We start from the raw sequence: 18,694 nt of genomic DNA, 5'->3' as shown, positions 1-18,694 counted from the left end.
ACGAACATTTGTTGCCACAGAAATAGATGAAAAAACAGCACAGTGCATAATATATTTGGCCCTGTACCAAACGAAAGGAAGATTTCAAGGAACAGTAGTGCACATGACATGGAAAACACGAGACTCATACCCATATGAAAACAACTTCCTCAAGACCTATCTGAGTTATCACAAGACCAGTTTACATGCTGAAGCATTCAGGTACATAACAAGTGGCCCTGCAAAAGGAGAAACAAAGAAGGTAACACTGCAGTACCTACCATGTGATTGGTACGCAACTGAAGTTCCGGGTAAACAAGGATGCTGGGAGAGGCCGCTACTGACGATAACAGGAAAGGTGTTCCTGGGCAACAGCTGGGAGATAGGAGTGATTGGCAGCAACATGGTAACAAAAGAAACTATCTCAACTATCGAGACACACAATCATCGATGTTGGACGACGTGGATCAAGTATGTACCAATGCTCACGTGGGTAGAAGAAGATGAAGACCCGATAACTACTACCATTGACTGCGCCTAAAGTATGCTACCAGCATAAAGGAGAGGTGGACGTAGGATATAACACCAATTGTGCAAGCGTGATGGAGTTGCCTGAGGGGGGAGCGGGAACAGCAGTAATAATGGACCATTATTGGGCCTGTGGGGAAAAGGCATATCATACACTGCCTCCCCTGTGGAATGGTGTGTGCACAATGGTACACGTCAATGTACCATCACTAGTGGTACCTAAGAAGCATGTCGATGTGGCGAAATTTCCTAAAATGGATGAAGGGGATAAGAGAAGAAAGAGATCTGCACCACTTCAGAAGGAGCAAGGAAACAGGACCAACAGCAATGATACTGTCCTAAACAGGAGAAAAAGACAAGGAGAGCCATTGACAGGAAATTACCTGTGGGGAAGGTCGGAAACGGAACTAACATCAATACCGCCAGAACATAGACTATTCAGCCTAGCAGCAATGTTCTTCTCCTCAATAATACATCCGGGACTGCAGGCATACGCAAACGCAAAATGGCTCCAAATAACAAGGTGGGAACTAATGATGACCATCAATTCAACAGTAAATGGGTTCAACGCAATTAAAGAGGAGCTGCGAGCTGTAAGGATGGTAGCACTCCAGAACAGATATGTATTGGACCTTCTCACAGCAATGGAAGGAGGAGTCTGTGCAAAAATAGGACAATCTTGCTGCACGTTCATACCTGCCAACGATGCTGACAATGGTACACTGACAGAAGCAGTTTCACAATTGGCCCAGATGCACTCCAAAATGATGGACGAAAGTAACGGTGTAAACAAGGATAAGAGCTGGTTTTCACTATTATGGTCATGGATGCCATCTTGGCTGTCAGATGGACTGAAAATAATAGTGGGATGTGCTATTTTGGCTGGAGCTACCCTGATCATAATTAGATTTTGGAAGGCCCGGAAAGCACGCACGACTGACGAGTTGCTGGAAATGGTGGGAATGCACCCCTTAATGCCAGCAGATGACGGCCAGCATACAGGTGTGATAATACAAGAAAGGGAGAAGTTGCGCACCCAAATCATCACCAATCATCTAGACCCACCATCAGTGAAGATTGAGAACCCAAGGAACCCCAGGAGCTACATAGGAAGATGGGTATACTGTACTCCTGGAGGAACATGTGAATACATGTATTGGTCATTTGAAGATCATGTAAACCATTATGGACATCTCGGAGGGATAACTAAGATATGGAGGGTAAGAGGAGATAACGAGAAGGATATGTTTGTGGTCGACAAGTCGACCAGAGGGGGGACTGAAGTGGGAGAATGGAAGACCAGGCTCCCGTCCTTCACCTCTCGCGCTTGGCCTAGAGGGTCACGGCCCAGACACCCGCCGCGGGAAGAGTTTGTCCATTTACCAGATGACCAGGTACCCTGGTACAGGAACATACGGATGTGTCCACCTGCCTGCCCAGCAGCCCGCACTGGCCATGCCGACACCTGCGGCTCGGATCAGCTAGACTAAAAACCACACGTCGTTAGAGATGCCATGACGACCTAGACAACGGGAAGCACATCTGTACAAGTATACACACTTAACATTTCCACACCAATTTACACGAAGAACATACTCAGTGCTCTGACATAGGCGACAGGCATATTCACGGACGTGCATCTTTATTATTTTTACATAGGCTTTCAGAATGCAGAAACGCAAGATGCATCATGAACTCATCTATAACGCTTGCTCACGCTTCCCTTGAAACCCGTTACCACCATGAGAGGTATAATGGAAACACTATACTGGTCATGGAAATGTATGCTACTATAATCTAAAGCACCTATGCACCAAACAGACTACTTAAGCACCAGGCCCGAGTAGGCCTCAAACAAGAGCTCCCGTGGACATTAACAAAGCAAGAGTCAGGTTGCTGATCCTGCAGAAAGAACCCTATGGAGCAACCAGCCAAGGTCGCAATGTTGCAAGCCCACATCCAAGAACAAATCATCAAAGGCACGATGTTGCAACCTCGTACTCCGCGTACCAACGTTAAAGTCATATCTACAAATTAAACCAGACACACAGTGGAAAAGCAATATTAATTGTGCAGAATTCTGCCTCAAACACGGTCCCGCCTCACGTGACCAAGCCGAATCTGACGAGATGCCAAAACCCAGGAGAGAAGAGGCGTCTGGGTCCCTCACTACGAGACACAGGCCGAGACACTTGAAAGGCTCAATGGACACCTGCTACAGTGGGAGCGGTCAGCGGGAGCGGTCAGCCTTCCACCTATGAATAAATCCTCACATTGTCTGCACGTACCCATATTGAAACATTGTTGCAAACACAAGTACACCGAGAGCTGGGAACAACGGTGGTCCCAGGCTGGGGAGCTCACGGATGCACCAATCAGAACATGGGGCTCTTATCTCAGACGTCAGTAACATTAGCCAATCCTCAGGAGCCTTCATGTAACAATTCTTATGTATCCAATTATAGGGACAACCCAGATATACCACCTGACTACACCTTGTCCACTAATATCATTCTCTATATGTGTACTATACTAACCCTACCACTCGAGCAACCAATTAAGAGTGGCAATAGGTTTTTGTTAACTTTCTGAAGTGACGCAAGTAGCGCGTCATAATGCAGTAAAAAGGGCCTGCGAGCCCCACGATTATGTGTGTGTCAGGACGGACGCGTACGCTCCTTGACCCATCCCTGCCGTTTTGTATAAATAAACAGCAGAGTCGCCTTGCTCCTTGTGTGCGTCTCATACTCTATCTCATCTGGGATATACGGGAGGAGTTGGGGCCTCCCTGCCCGGAGGTCTGCGGACGGCCCGGCCGACCCCGGCAGAATTTCCCCCCCGACACTCCTATGGTGGTTATTAAGCATGGTATACATACCATAGCATGTAACTGTGCCTACAAATGGAACATTTTGTTCATTTATTAGGGAGTTGTGAAAATGGCTAAATCAAATTGCCATTACTGACACAGACCAGCTGCCGCTGTCCGGACATTTCGTCGAAAGACATTTGGTCGACGTAATTTGGTCGAAAGCCAAATGGTCGATTTTTTTATTTATTTATATATATTTTTTTTAGGTTGTAGTTTAGGGGAAAAAAGGGGGTTGGGGGGACCCCCCCAAATCCCCCCCCAAAAAAAATGTGAAAATAAAAAACAAAAGCAATTCGACCATTTGGTTTTCGACCAAATGGTTTCGACCAATTGTCCTGTCGACAAATTGTTTTCGACGAAATGTCTGGCAACCCAGCTGCCGACTGTTGCTATTGACAGGAGTTCCAGGTGTATAAACTGAGGAGATCACCAGTTCAATTACCTGTGAACGCATTTTGAAGCTCATTCACAACCAGTTCATGCCCGTTCTCTCCATTTTGGCTTTCTGGCTGGCCGAGTGGCCCTTCAGTAATGTTCTTTGCTAACCATTACACCATGGGCCCCTTGCTGGTGCAACCTGACAGAGTTGAAACAGAAATGAGAATCGAGATCTCATGCATCATTTTAACAAACTCATATTCCTAGCCCACGGATATTATGCAAATGTGGAACTGTTTAGTTGGTTGTTGCGCAATAGCAAACTCTTTGCTTTACAGCTCATTTGGATAGGATTCTTCCTCTGGAGGCATAAGATAAAAGAATATTGCATACATTCTCTAAAAGGCTCTTTTTTTGCTGCAATGACGTTCATCATGTCACTAAGTATGTAGGTTCCATGGTGTAATGGTTAGCACTCTGGACTCTGAATCCAGCGATCCAAGTTCAAATCTCGGTGGGACCTTGGGAATTACTGTGTTTGTTTTCCTCTCAGTGTCTTGTTTTAATAGCAATGACGCTGCTGTGTCGCCCACTTTCATAGCATTATTCCCTGGGTGCATTTGAAAAAAGAAAGATTTTCCATGGATGACGCTCTTTAGCCACAATGAAACCCACCACTTTCTGTGGTGTGAAAGACCCATGGTGTAATGGTAGCACCCCGGAGGTTGAATCCAATAATTTGCATTCAAATCTCTGTAAGAGTTTACCATCAGTCGAACCTTTCCCTTATCGTTTATTGTGGATGTCTTCTTTGAAGAAAGGTATGATCCAACTAAAGTAAGTACATTCACGAATGGGCCCTTGGTCGGTACAAACAGTATTTATACACCTCAGGCCTTTTGTGAATTAAGAAAAGTGTGTTCTTCGTTCTATTTTTCATCTCAAACTGATACCTTCATTTTACAAACATGTAAAGACTGTTAAGACGCTTGATTAATATCATTGATTCTGAATGTGGTCGCTTTTCATAGGATTAACCCTTTAACAATTTTGAAAGAGAATGGCGATACAATACAGCTGCTTTTCCCAAAATGGTATTATTAATGTTGTTGCTGCATCTTCAAGTAAAAAGAGAATCCATTGGGTCACAGATTGAGCATGTTTCTTAACATTGAGTTAAGTTTGAAAATGTCAAATCTTTTATGTATGTTTCCGATGCAGATCTGCCCATCGACTCAGAATGACCTCACTGTTCATACATTTAAAAAAAATGCATAAAGGTTAAGTTGCTAGGCACAAAAGTGGATTTTTATGAAAAGTTATGCCAGAGAGTGAGAGCGAAAATGAATACCCTACACCACTAACCTTATGAATATTACTATCTTTGGCCTATAATTTAAGACAACAAGGAGACAAAGTGTGTTAGAGCAAGAGAGAGGTTCCACAGAGACTTGAACTCGGATCGCTGGATTCAAAGTTCAAAGTGCTAACCATTACACCATGGAACCCTCGTTGAGCAGAGCTTCATAAGGGCAATGAGAATATAGGGCACAGTCAAGATTTTTACTGACCTATAGTAACCGTTTACTGATATTATATCGAAGCAGCACTGTTGCTGTTGGATGCTGTGCAATCGCAAAGTATTGGCTTCATGTCTCATTTGGATCAAATTCTTCCTCTGGAGTCTAATGATATAGGAATATTACATATTTTCTCTGATGTGCTCTGTTTTTCCAGAATGAAGTGCATCATGCTACTGAATATGTGGGTTCCATGGAGTAATGGTTAGCACTCTGGACTCTGAATCCAGCGATCCGAGTTCAAGTCTCGGTGGGACCTTGGGGCTACTTCTCTTTTAGAGTTGCCTTTCATTTGCAGATAGATATAACAGCAATAGCTTTGCTTTACAGCCCACTTTGATGGCAGTCTTCTTTGACCAAAGAATATTAATAGTTTCTGGGGATGACTCTCTTTTGCCACAAAGAAACTGCCCACTCTCATATCTCCAAAGCTCCAAGGTATAATGGCTATTAAACTGGCTTTTGATCTCAGCGATTTGCATTGAAAGCCCAGGAGGCCCCTAAAATCAGTTGAATTGTTTCCTGATAATTTAGAGTTTATTTCTTCTTTCGAGAAAGGTGTGATCCAAATAAAGTAAGTACATTTAAACAAGGGCACTTGATCAGTAAATGCACTACTTTCTAGAACTCATAACTCTTGTAAGTTATAAAAAGTTTGCTCTCCATACAGTTTGTCAACTCAAAGAATTAAATTTTTTACACATTTAATAAGACCATCAAATTGCTTGAAACATAGGAATGATTGTGAAAGTGAATATGATTCACCAAAATAATTGTATAACATTTTTTAATGTTAATAAAATAGGGCTTTTTCCAATCTTTTCACATCAATGTTGTTTCTGCATGTTCCAGTGAGCAGAGAATCTACTGCACATAGTGTGTACATTTTTCTTTTCATAGAGTTAAGGTTGGACATTATTCATCTGTGGAAAATGTTTCTGAGAGATATCTGGGTGCCCACTCTGATTGACCTTAGGGATTGTACATTAACGATATGTAGTTGCATCACTGTATTGGTATCAGGCACCAAAGTGCATTTAAATGTAATGTCGTGCAGAGAGAGAGAGAGTGTGAAAACGGCTACCTGAGTCGACTGAACTTCTGAATATTAACTCTGTTGAATTGTAATTTGAGAAATTAGAAAATGGAGTGTAAGAGCAAGATAACGGTTCCACCGAGACTTGAACTCGGATCGTTGGATTCAAAGTCCAAAGTGCTAACCATTACACCATGGAACCCTTGCAAGATGCACCTGAGAGCGTTGAATCAGAAATGGCAATATAGAGCACATTTACAATTTTTACAGATTCATAGTCCCAATTGACTGATATCATACAAACACAGCGATGTTGTCGATTGACGTTGTGCTATAGCAATCTCTGTGCTTTATAGAGCATGTAGATCAAATTCTTCCTCTTGAGGCATATGATTAAGCAATATTAAATATTGTTTCTGACTGCCTCTGTTTTGGCATAATGAAGTTCAGCATTTGCGGAAGTATTTAGGTTCCATGGTCTAATGGTTAGTAGGCTGGACTCTGAATTTAGTAATCTGACATGTTATAGCTATATTTTGTTTTCCTTTGGGTGTATTGTCATTTTATGCACATAGATTTCCTAGCAGTGGCTGTGATGAACAGTTCAATTTGATAGCAGCTTCCTTTTGAGAATTTGAAAAAAAAAGAATTAAATAGTCTTTCTGGATGACTCTGCTTTGATTTCTATGTGCACATCCCTTTTGCGTTTCAGAGGGATTGACCAACATACACAACAGTGCTTGGAAGACCTCTTCCTCCCTCATGGCATGTAAAGCTAACCTCTCTCCTACCTTGTGTTTTTTTACTTTTTAACTTCCCCTTCCGAGTCATGATCATGTAACTGAATTTACATTTTTAGATTTTAACTGCAGTAGTTGCTTGTTTTTCATTTTTATTTTTTGTGTACGCATACATCCCTTTTTGTGGGGAGGGGGGAGTGATGTCTGTTTACTTATATTAGCTAATTTAGGTCATTTTATGTCCGCTTACAATATGTGTCAGGATTTTTTATGTCGTTTCCAATCAATGTCTAATATCAAGTGGTTTGCAGCAGTCATACAAAGGCACGTAACACCCCCAAAACACCTACATAAGTTAGAAATACTCCGGAAGAGTACTCAGTTTATGAAAAGGCGGTGAATCCCAAATAGAACTATAAATGTAAGCTAGCAAGCAGACCGTGCACCCCTGTTTGGAACTATGACCTGTGTGTTGCCCTCTATTAACAGAACAATGTAACTGCAGCCCATGTCTCATAAAATAGAAAGTAGAGATTATGCAAATTAACTCCCAGAAGAGCCTGGTGTCACCCCAAAAGGTGTCATGCTTTTCACACCAAGAAACATCCACACATAGATCCCTGCGAACCTCAAAAACGTACAGGAAACCCTGTCCAGCGCTTTGCTCCCAGAGGAGATAAGGTTGAAAAACCACCCTATGTTAAAAGTGTCCATAATCCATGCCAGCTGCCCTGTCTATAGAACCTGGCTGTTCGTGGCCCTTCGGGGCATAGGGGCATGAGTGGAAGGGTTTAACCTGCCTGGGTTCTTGGGCATGGTTTCATCATGCCTCAGTTTACAATGGCACTCTGCCACTTTGTCAGGCTTTAAAGAAGCCTGACTCCTGCAGAGCAAAAGATCTGATTATTTCCTTACATGTTTTGTACGTAAGAATGCGGATGGTGCTCTGAGCCTCCTATGGTGGTTATTAAGCATGGTATACATACCATAGCATGTAACTGTGCCTACAAATGGAACATTTTGTTCATTTATTAGGGAGTTGTGAAAATGGCAAAATCAAATTGCCATTACTGACACAGCCAGCTGCCGCTGTCCGGACATTTCGTCGAAAGACATTTGGTCGACGTAATTTGGTCGAAAGCCAAATGGTCGATTTTTTAATTTATTTATATATATATTTTTTAGGTTGTAGTTTAGGGAAAAAAAGGGGTTTTTAGAAAAAAAAGGGGTTGGGGGGACCCCCCCAAACCCGTCCCCCCACAAAAAAAAAAGTGAAAATAAAAAACAAAAGCAATTCGACCATTTGGTTTTCGACCAAATGGTTTCGACCAATTGTCCTGTCGACAAATTTTTTTCGACGAAATGTCTGGCAACCCAGCTGCCGACTGTTGCTATTCACAGGAGTTCCAGGTGTATAAACTGAGGAGATCACCAGTTCAATTACCTGTGAACGCATTTTGAAGCTCATTCACAACCAGTTCATGCCCGTTGTCTCCATTTTGGCTTTCTGGCTGGCCGAGGGGCCCTTCAGTAATGTTCTTTGCTAACCATTACACCATGGGCCCCTTGCTGGTGCAACCTGACAGAGTTGTAACAGAAATGAGAATCGAGATCTCATGCATCATTTTAACAAACTCATATTCCTAGCCCACGGATATTATGCAAATGTGGAACTGTTTAGTTGGTTGTTGCGCAATAGCAAACTCTTTGCTTTACAGCTCATTTGGATAGGATTCTTCCTCTGGAGGCATAAGATAAAAGAATATTGCATACATTCTCTAAAAGGCTCTTTTTTTGCTGCAATGACGTTCATCATGTCACTAAGTATGTAGGTTCCATGGTGTAATGGTTAGCACTCTGGACTCTGAATCCAGCGATCCGAGTTCAAATCTCGGTGGGACCTTGGGAATTACTGTGTTTGTTTTCCTCTCAGTGTCTTGTTTTAATAGCAATGACGCTGCTGTGTCTCCCACTTTCAAAGCATTATTCCCTGGGTGCATTTGAAGAAAGAAAGATTTTCCATGGATGACGCTCTTTAGCCACAATGAAACCCACCACTTTCTGTGGTGTGAAAGACCCATGGTGTAATGGTAGCACCCTGGAGGTTGAATCCAATAATTTGCATTCAAATCTCTGTAAGAGTTTACCATCAGTCGAACCTTTCCCTTATCGTTTATTGTGGATGTCTTCTTTGAAGAAAGGTATGATCCAACTAAAGTAAGTACATTCACGAATGGGCCCTTGGTCGGTACAAACAGTATTTATACACCTCAGGCCTTTTGTGAATTAAGAAAAGTGTGTTCTTCGTTCTATTTTTCATCTCAAACTGATACCTTCATTTTTCAAACATGTAAAGACTGTTAAGACGCTTGATTAATATCATTGATTCTGAATGTGGTCGCTTTTCATAGGATTAACCCTTTAACAATTTTGAAAGAGAATGGCGATACAATAGAGCTGCTTTTCCCAAAATGGTATTATTAATGTTGTTGCTGCATCTTCAAGTAAAAAGAGAATCCATTGGGTCACAGATTGAGCATGTTTCTTAACATTGAGTTAAGTTTGAAAATTTCAAATCTTTTATGTATGTTTCCAATGCAGATCTGCCCATCGACTCAGAATGACCTCACTGTTCATACATTTAAAAAAAATGCATAAAGGTTAAGGTGCTAGGCACAAAAGTGGATTTTTATGAAAAGTTATGCCAGAGAGTGAGAGCGAAAATGAATACCCTACACCACTAACCTTATGAATATTACTATCTTTGGCCTATAATTTAAGACAAGGAGACAAAGTGTGTTAGAGCAAGAGAGAGGTTCCACCGAGACTTGAACTCGGATCGCTGGATTCAAAGTCCAAAGTGCTAACCATTACACCATGGAACCCTTGTTGAGCAGATCTTCATAAGGGCAATGAGAATATAGGGCACAGTCAAGATTTTTACTGACCTATAGTAACCGTTTACTGATATTATATCGAAGCAGCACTGTTGCTGTTGGATGCTGTGCAATCGCAAAGTATTGGCTTCATGTCTCATTTGGATCAAATTCTTCCTCTGGAGTCTAATGATATAGGAATATTACATATTTTCTCTGATGTGCTCTGTTTTTCCAGAATGAAGTGCATCATGCTACTGAATATGTGGGTTCCATGGAGTAATGGTTAGCACTCTGGACTCTGAATCCAGTATCCGAGTTCAAATCTCGGTGGGACCTTGGGGCTGCTTCTCTTTTAGAGTTGCCTTTCATTTGCAGATAGATATAACAGCAATAGCTTTGCTTTACAGCCAACTTTGATGGCAGTCTTCTTTGACCAAAGAATATTAATAGTTTCTGGGGATGACTCTCTTTTGCCACAAAGAAACTGCCCACTCTCATATCTCCAAAGCTCCAAGGTATAATGGCTATTAAACTGGCTTTTGATCTCAGCGATTTGCATTGAAAGCCCAGGAGGCCCCTAAAATCAGTTGAATTGTTTCCTGATAATTTAGAGTTTATTTCTTCTTTCGAGAAAGGTGTGATCCAAATAAAGTAAGTACATTTAAACAAGGGCACTTGATCAGTAAATGCACTACTTTCTAGAACTCATAACTCTTGTAAGTTATAAAAAGTTTGCTCTCCATACAGTTTGTCAACTCAAAGAATTACATTTTTTACACATTTAATAAGACTATCAAATTGCTTGAAACATAGGAATGATTGTGAAAGTGAATATGATTCACCAAAATAATTGTATAACATTTTTTAATGTTAATAAAATAGGGCTTTTTCCAATCTTTTCACATCAATGTTGTTTCTGCATGTTCCAGTGAGCAGAGAATCTACTGCACATAGTGTGTACATTTTTCTTTTCATAGAGTTAAGGTTGGACATTATTCATCTGTGGAAAATGTTTCTGAGAGATATCTGGGTGCCCACTCTGATTGACCTTAGGGATTGTACATTAACGATATGTAGTTGCATCACTGTATTGGTATCAGGCACCAAAGTGCATTTAAATGTAATGTCGTGCAGAGAGAGAGTGTGAAAACGGCTACCTGAGTCGACTGAACTTCTGAATATTAACTCTGTTGAATTGTAATTTGAGAAATTAGAAAATGGAGTGTAAGAGCAAGATAACGGTTCCACCGAGACTTGAAAATCGTTGGATTCAAAGTCCAAAGTGCTAACCATTACACCATGGAACCCTTGCAAGATGCACCTGAGAGCGTTGAATCAGAAATGGCAATATAGAGCACATTTACAATTTTTACAGATTCATAGTCCCAATTGACTGATATCATACAAACACAGCGATGTTGTCGATTGATGTTGTGCTATAGCAATCTCTGTGCTTTATAGAGCATGTAGATCAAATTCTTCCTCTTGAGGCATATGATTAAGCAATATTAAATATTGTTTCTGACTGCCTCTGTTTTGGCATAATGAAGTTCAGCATTTGCGGAAGTATTTAGGTTCCATGGTCTAATGGTTAGTAGGCTGGACTCTGAATTTAGTAATCTGACATGTTATAGCTATATTTTGTTTTCCTTTGGGTGTATTGTCATTTTATGCACATAGATTTCCTAGCAGTGGCTGTGATGAATAGTTCAATTTGATAGCAGCTTCCTTTTGAGAATTTGAAAAAAAAAGAATTAAATAGTCTCTCTGGATGACTATGCTTTGATTTCTATGTGCACATCCCTTTTGCGTTTCAGAGGGATTGACCAACATACACAACAGTGCTTGGAAGACCTCTTCCTCCCTCATGGCATGTAAAGCTAACCTCTCTCCTACCTTGTGTTTTTTTACTTTTTAACTTCCCCTTCCGAGTCATGATCATGTAACTGAATTTACATTTTTAGATTTTAACTGCAGTAGTTGCTTGTTTTTCATTTTTATTTTTTGTGTACGCATACATCCCTTTTTGTGGGGAGGGGGGAGTGATGTCTGTTTACTTATATTAGCTAATATAGGTCATTTTATGTCCGCTTACAATATGTGTCAGGATTTTTTATGTCGTTTCCAATCAATGTCTAATATCAAGTGGTTTGCAGCAGTCATACAAAGGCACGTAACACCCCCAAAACACCTACATAAGTTAGAAATACTCCGGAAGAGTACTCAGTTTATGAAAAGGCGGTGAATCCCAAATAGAACTGTAAATGTAAGCTAGCAAGCAGACCGTGCACCCCTGTTTGGAACTATGACCTGTGTGTTGTCCTCTATTAACAGAACAATGTAACTGCAGCCCATGTCACATAAAATAGAAAGTAGAGATTATGCAAATTAACTCCCAGAAGAGCCTGGTGTCACCCCAAAAGGTGTCATGCTTTTCACACCAAGAAACATCCACACATAGATCCCTGCGAACCTCAAAAACGTACAGGAAACCCTGTCCAGCGCTTTGCTCCCAGAGGAGATAAGGTTGAAAAACCACCCTATGTTAAAAGTGTCCATAATCCATGCCAGCTGCCCTGTCTATAGAACCTGGCCGTTCGTGGCCGATCGGGGCATGAGTGGAAGGGTTTAACCTGCCTGGGTTCTTGGGCATGGTTTCATCATGCCTCAGTTTACAATGGCACTCTGCCACTTTGTCAGGCTTTAAAGAAGCCTGACTCCTGCAGAGCAAAAGATCTGATTATTTCCTTACATGTTTTGTACGTAAGAATGCGGATGGTGCTCTGAGCCTCCTATGGTGGTTATTAAGCATGGTATACATACCATAGCATGTAACTGTGCCTACAAATGGAACATTGTGTTCATTTATTAGGGAGTTGTGAAAATGGCAAAATCAAATTGCCATTACTGACACAGACCAGCTGCCGCTGTCCGGACATTTCGTGGAAAGACATTTCTTCGAAAGACATTTGGTCGACGTAATTTGGTCGAAAGCCAAATGGTCGATTTTTTAATTTATTTATATATATATTTTTTAGGTTGTAGTTTAGGGAAAAAAAGGGGTTTTTAGAAAAAAAGGGGGTTGGGGGGACCCCCCCAAACCCCCCCCCAAAAAAAAAGTGAAAATAAAAAACAAAAGCAATTCGACCATTTGGTTTTCGACCAAATGGTTTCGACCAATTGTCCTGTCGACACATTTTTTTCGACGAAATGTCTGGCAACCCAGCTGCCGACTGTTGCTATTGACAGGAGTTCCAGGTGTATAAACTGAGGAGATCACCAGTTCAATTACCTGTGAACGCATTTTGAAGCTCATTCACAACCAGTTCATGCCCGTTCTCTCCATTTTGGCTTTCTGGCTGGCCGAGCGGCCCTTCAGTAATGTTCTTTGCTAACCATTACACCATGGGCCCCTTGCTGGTGCAACCTGACAGAGTTGAAACAGAAATGAGAATCGAGATCTCATGCATCATTTTAACAAACTCATATTCCTAGCCCACGGATATTATGCAAATGTGGAACTGTTTAGTTGGTTGTTGCGCAATAGCAAACTCTTTGCTTTACAGCTCATTTGGATAGGATTCTTCCTCTGGAGGCATAAGATAAAAGAATATTGCATACATTCTCTAAAAGGCTCTTTTTTTGCTGCAATGACGTTCATCATGTCACTAAGTATGTAGGTTCCATGGTGTAATGGTTAGCACTCTGAATCCAGCGATCCGAGTTCAAATCTTGGTGGGACCTTGGGAATTACTGTGTTTGTTTTCCTCTCAGTGTCTTGTTTTAATAGCAATGACGCTGCTGTGTCGCCCACTTTCATAGCATTATTCCCTGGGTGCATTTGAAAAAAGAAAGATTTTCCATGGATGACGCTCTTTAGCCACAATGAAACCCACCACTTTCTGTGGTGTGAAAGACCCATGGTGTAATGGTAGCACCATGGATGTTGAATCCAATAATTTGCATTCAAATCTCTGTAAGAGTTTACCATCAGTCGAACCTTTCCCTTATCGTTTATTGTGGATGTCTTCTTTGAAGAAAGGTATGATCCAACTAAAGTAAGTACATTCACGAATGGGCCCTTGGTCGGTACAAACAGTATTTATACACCTCAGGCCTTTTGTGAATTAAGAAAAGTGTGTTCTTCGTTCTATTTTTCATCTCAAACTGATACCTTCATTTTACAAACATGTAAAGACTGTTAAGACGCTTGATTAATATCATTGATTCTGAATGTGGTCGCTTTTCATAGGATTAACCCTTTAACAATTTTGAAAGAGAATGGCGATACAATAGAGCTGCTTTTCCCAAAATGGTATTATTAATGTTGTTGCTGCATCTTCAAGTAAAAAGAGAATCCATTGGGTCACAGATTGAGCATGTTTCTTAACATTGAGTTAAGTTTGAAAATTTCAAATCTTTTATGTATGTTTCCGATGCAGATCTGCCCATCGACTCAGAATGACCTCACTGTTCATACATTTAAAAATAATGCATAAAGGTTAAGGTGCTAGGCACAATAGTGGATTTTTATGAAAAGTTATGCCAGAGAGTGAGAGCGAAAATGAATACCCTACACCACTAACCTTATGAATATTACTATCTTTGGCCTATAATTTAAGACAACAAGGAGACAAAGTGTGTTAGAGCAAGAGAGAGGTTCCACCGAGACTTGAACTCGGATTGCTGGATTCAAAGTCCAAAGTGCTAACCATTACACCATGGAACCCTTGTTGAGTAGAGCTTCATAAGGGCAATGAGAATATAGGGCACAGTCAAGATTTTTACTGACCTATAGTAACCGTTTACTGATATTATATCGAAGCAGCACTGTTGCTGTTGGATGCTGTGCAATCGCAAAGTATTGGCTTCATGTCTCATTTGGATCAAATTCTTCCTCTGGAGTCTAATGATATAGGAATATTACATATTTTCTCTGATGTGCTCTGTTTTTCCAGAATGAAGTGCATCATGCGACTGAATATGTGGGTTCCATGGAGTAATGGTTAGCACTCTGGACTCTGAATCCAGCGATCCCAGTTCAAGTCTCGGTGGGACCTTGGGGCTGCTTCTCTTTTAGAGTTGCCTTTCATTTGCAGATAGATATAACAGCAATAGCTTTGCTTTACAGCCCACTTTGATGGCAGTCTTCTTTGACCAAAGAATATTAATAGTTTCTGGGGATGACTCTCTTTTGCCACAAAGAAACTGCCCACTCTCATATCTCCAAAGCTCCAAGGTATAATGGCTATTAAACTGGCTTTTGATCTCAGCGATTTGCATTGAAAGCCCAGGAGGCCCCTAAAATCAGTTGAATTGTTTCCTGATAATTTAGAGTTTATTTCTTCTTTCGAGAAAGGTGTGAGCCAAATAAAGTAAGTACATTTAAACAAGGGCACTTGATCAGTAAATGCACTACTTTCTAGAACTCATAACTCTTGTAAGTTATAAAAAGTTTGCTCTCCATACAGTTTGTCAACTCAAAGAATTACATTTTTTACACATTTAATAAGACCATCAAATTGCTTGAAACATAGGAATGATTGTGAAAGTGAATATGATTCACCAAAATAATTGTATAACATTTTTTAATGTTAATAAAATAGGGCTTTTTCCAATCTTTTCACATCAATGTTGTTTCTGCATGTTCCAGTGAGCAGAGAATCTACTGCACATAGTGTGTACATTTTTCTTTTCATAGAGTTAAGGTTGGACATTATTCATCTGTGGAAAATGTTTCTGAGAGATATCTGGGTGCCCACTCTGATTGACCTTAGGGATTGTACATTAACGATATGTAGTTGCATCACTGTATTGGTATCAGGCACCAAAGTGCATTTAAATGTAATGTCGTGCAGAGAGAGAGAGAGTGTGAAAACGGCTACCTGAGTCGACTGAACTTCTGAATATTAACTCTGTTGAATTGTAATTTGAGAAATTAGAAAATGGAGTGTAAGAGCAAGATAACGGTTCCACCGATCGTTGGATTCAAAGTCCAAAGTGCTAACCATTACCCCATGGAACCCTTGCAAGATGCACCTGAGAGCATTGAATCAGAAATGGCAATATAGAGCACATTTACAATTTTTACAGATTCATAGTCCCAATTGACTGATATCATACAAACACAGCGATGTTGTCGATTGACGTTGTGCTATAGCAATCTCTGTGCTTTATAGAGCATGTAGATCAAATTCTTCCTCTTGAGGCATATGATTAAGCAATATTAAATATTGTTTCTGACTGCCTCTGTTTTGGCATAATGAAGTTCAGCATTTGCGGAAGTATTTAGATTCCATGGTCTAATGGTTAGTAGGCTGGACTCTGAATTTAGTAATCTGACATGTTATAGCTATATTTTGTTTTCCTTTGGGTGTATTGTCATTTTATGCACATAGGTTTCCTAGCAGTGGCTGTGATGAATAGTTCAATTTGATAGCAGCTTCCTTTTGAGAATTTGAAAAAAAAAGAATTAAATAGTCTCTCTGGATGACTCTGCTTTGATTTCTATGTGCACATCCCTTTTGCGTTTCAGAGGGATTGACCAACATACACAACAGTGCTTGCAAGACCTCTTCCTCCCTCATGGCATGTAAAGCTAACCTCTCTCCTACCTTGTGTTTTTTTACTTTTTAACTTCCCCTTCCGAGTCATGATCATGTAAATGAATTTACATTTTTAGATTTTAACTGCAGTAGTTGCTTGTTTTTCATTTTTATTTTTTGTGTACGCATACATCCCTTTTTGTGGGGAGGGGGGAGTGATGTCTGTTTACTTATATTAGCTAATATAGGTCATTTTATGTCCGCTTACAATATGTGTCAGGATTTTTTATGTCGTTTCCAATCAATGTCTAATATCAAGTGGTTTGCAGCAGTCATACAAAGGCACGTAACACCCCCAAAACACCTACATAAATTAGAAATACTCCCGAAGAGTACTCAGTTTATGAAAAGGCGGTGAATCCCAAATAGAACTGTAAATGTAAGCTAGCAAGCAGACCGTGCACCCCTGTTTGTAACTATGACCTGTGTGTTGCCCTCTATTAACAGAACAATGTAACTGCAGCCCATGTCACATAAAATAGAAAGTAGAGATTATGCAAATTAACTCCCAGAAGAGCCTGGTGTCACCCCAAAAGGTGTCATGCTTTTCACACCAAGAAACATCCACACATAGATCCCTGCGAACCTCAAAAACGTACAGGAAACCCTGTCCAGCGCTTTGCTCCCAGAGGAGATAAGGTTGAAAAACCACCCTATGTTAAAAGTGTCCATAATCCATGCCAGCTGCCCTGTCTATAGAACCTGGCCATTCGTGACCGTTCGGGGCATGAGTGGAAGGGTTTAACCTGCCTGGGTTCTTGGGCATGGTTTCAACATGCTTCAGTTTACAATGGCACTCCTGCAGAGCAAAAGATCTGATTATTTCCTTACATGTTTTGTACGTAAGAATGCGGATGGTGCTGTGAGCCTCCTATGGTGGTTATTAAGCATGGTATACATACAATAGCATGTAACTGTGCCTACAAATGGAACATTTTGTTCATTTATTAGGGAGTTGTGAAAATGGCAAAATCAAATTGCCATTACTGACACAGACCAGCTGCCGCTGTCCGGACATTTCGTGGAAAGACATTTGGTCGACGTAATTTGGTCGAAAGCCAAATGGTCGATTTTTTTAATTTATTTATATATATATTTTTTAGGTTGTAGTTTAGGGAAAAAAAGGGGTTTTTAGAAAAAAAGGGGGTTGGGGGGACCCCCCCAAACCCCCCCCCAAAAAAAAAAGTGAAAATAAAAAACAAAAGCAATTCGACCATTTGGTTTTCGACCAAATGGTTTCGACCAATTGTCCTGTCGACAAATTTTATTCGACGAAATGTCTGGCAACCCAGCTGCCGACTGTTGCTATTGACAGGAGTTCCAGGTGTATAAACTGAGGAGATCACCAGTTCAATTACCTGTGAACGCATTTTGAAGCTCATTCACAACCAGTTCATGCCCGTTCTCTCCATTTTGGCTTTCTGGCTGGCCGAGGGGCCCTTCAGTAATGTTCTTTGCTAACCATTACACCATGGGCCCCTTGCTGGTGCAACCTGACAGAGTTGTAACAGAAATGAGAATCGAGATCTCATGCATCATTTTAACAAACTCATATTCCTAGCCCACGGATATTATGCAAATGTGGAACTGTTTAGTTGGTTGTTGCGCAATAGCAAACTCTTTGCTTTACAGCTCATTTGGATAGGATTCTTCCTCTGGAGGCATAAGATAAAAGAATATTGCATACATTCTCTAAAAGGCTCTTTTTTTGCTGCAATGACGTTCATCATGTCACTAAGTATGTAGGTTCCATGGTGTAATGGTTAGCACTCTGGACTCTGCATCCAGCGATCCGAGTTCAAATCTCGGTGGGACCTTGGGAATTACTGTGTTTGTTTTCCTCTCAGTGTCTTGTTTTAATAGCAATGACGCTGCTGTGTCGCCCACTTTCATAGCATTATTCCCTGGGTGCATTTGAAAAAAGAAAGATTTTCCATGGATGACGCTCTTTAGCCACAATGAAACCCACCACTTTCTGTGGTGTGAAAGACCCATGGTGTAATGGTAGCACCATGGATGTTGAATCCAATAATTTGCATTCAAATCTCTGTAAGAGTTTACCATCAGTCGAACCTTTCCCTTATCGTTTATTGTGGA

At 40.8% G+C, this 18,694-nt stretch overlaps 8 non-coding genes across 8 annotated transcripts; 5 read left to right on the top strand and 3 right to left on the bottom strand.

Annotated features, from left to right (window-relative positions):
* The first annotated feature begins 4,208 nt into the window (after positions 1–4,208).
* Positions 4,209–4,280, top strand: TRNAQ-CUG (transfer RNA glutamine (anticodon CUG)). The gene has a single exon. It is a non-coding gene; the product is annotated as a tRNA-Gln (tRNA).
* A 1,244-nt stretch (positions 4,281–5,524) lies between these two features.
* On the top strand, positions 5,525–5,596 carry TRNAQ-CUG (transfer RNA glutamine (anticodon CUG)). The gene has a single exon. It is a non-coding gene; the product is annotated as a tRNA-Gln (tRNA).
* Positions 5,597–6,503: 907 nt separating this feature from the next.
* Positions 6,504–6,575, bottom strand: TRNAQ-UUG (transfer RNA glutamine (anticodon UUG)). Its single transcript has one exon. It is a non-coding gene; the product is annotated as a tRNA-Gln (tRNA).
* A 2,369-nt stretch (positions 6,576–8,944) lies between these two features.
* TRNAQ-CUG (transfer RNA glutamine (anticodon CUG)) lies at positions 8,945–9,016 on the top strand. The gene has a single exon. It is a non-coding gene; the product is annotated as a tRNA-Gln (tRNA).
* Positions 9,017–9,926: 910 nt separating this feature from the next.
* TRNAQ-UUG (transfer RNA glutamine (anticodon UUG)) lies at positions 9,927–9,998 on the bottom strand. The gene has a single exon. It is a non-coding gene; the product is annotated as a tRNA-Gln (tRNA).
* Positions 9,999–10,257: 259 nt separating this feature from the next.
* Positions 10,258–10,328, top strand: TRNAQ-CUG (transfer RNA glutamine (anticodon CUG)). Its single transcript has one exon. It is a non-coding gene; the product is annotated as a tRNA-Gln (tRNA).
* Positions 10,329–14,649: 4,321 nt separating this feature from the next.
* On the bottom strand, positions 14,650–14,721 carry TRNAQ-UUG (transfer RNA glutamine (anticodon UUG)). Its single transcript has one exon. It is a non-coding gene; the product is annotated as a tRNA-Gln (tRNA).
* Positions 14,722–18,342: 3,621 nt separating this feature from the next.
* On the top strand, positions 18,343–18,414 carry TRNAQ-CUG (transfer RNA glutamine (anticodon CUG)). The gene has a single exon. It is a non-coding gene; the product is annotated as a tRNA-Gln (tRNA).
* Positions 18,415–18,694: the final 280 nt, after the last annotated feature.

The sequence above is a fragment of the Ambystoma mexicanum genome, chromosome 5p (genome assembly GCF_040938575.1).
Source record: "Ambystoma mexicanum isolate Mex_15411 chromosome 5p, UKY_AmexF1_1, whole genome shotgun sequence".
Taxonomy (NCBI): domain Eukaryota; kingdom Metazoa; phylum Chordata; class Amphibia; order Caudata; family Ambystomatidae; genus Ambystoma; species Ambystoma mexicanum.
The sequence above is the reverse complement of the archived record's forward strand: the minus strand, read 5'-3'. Positions and strand labels throughout refer to the sequence as shown.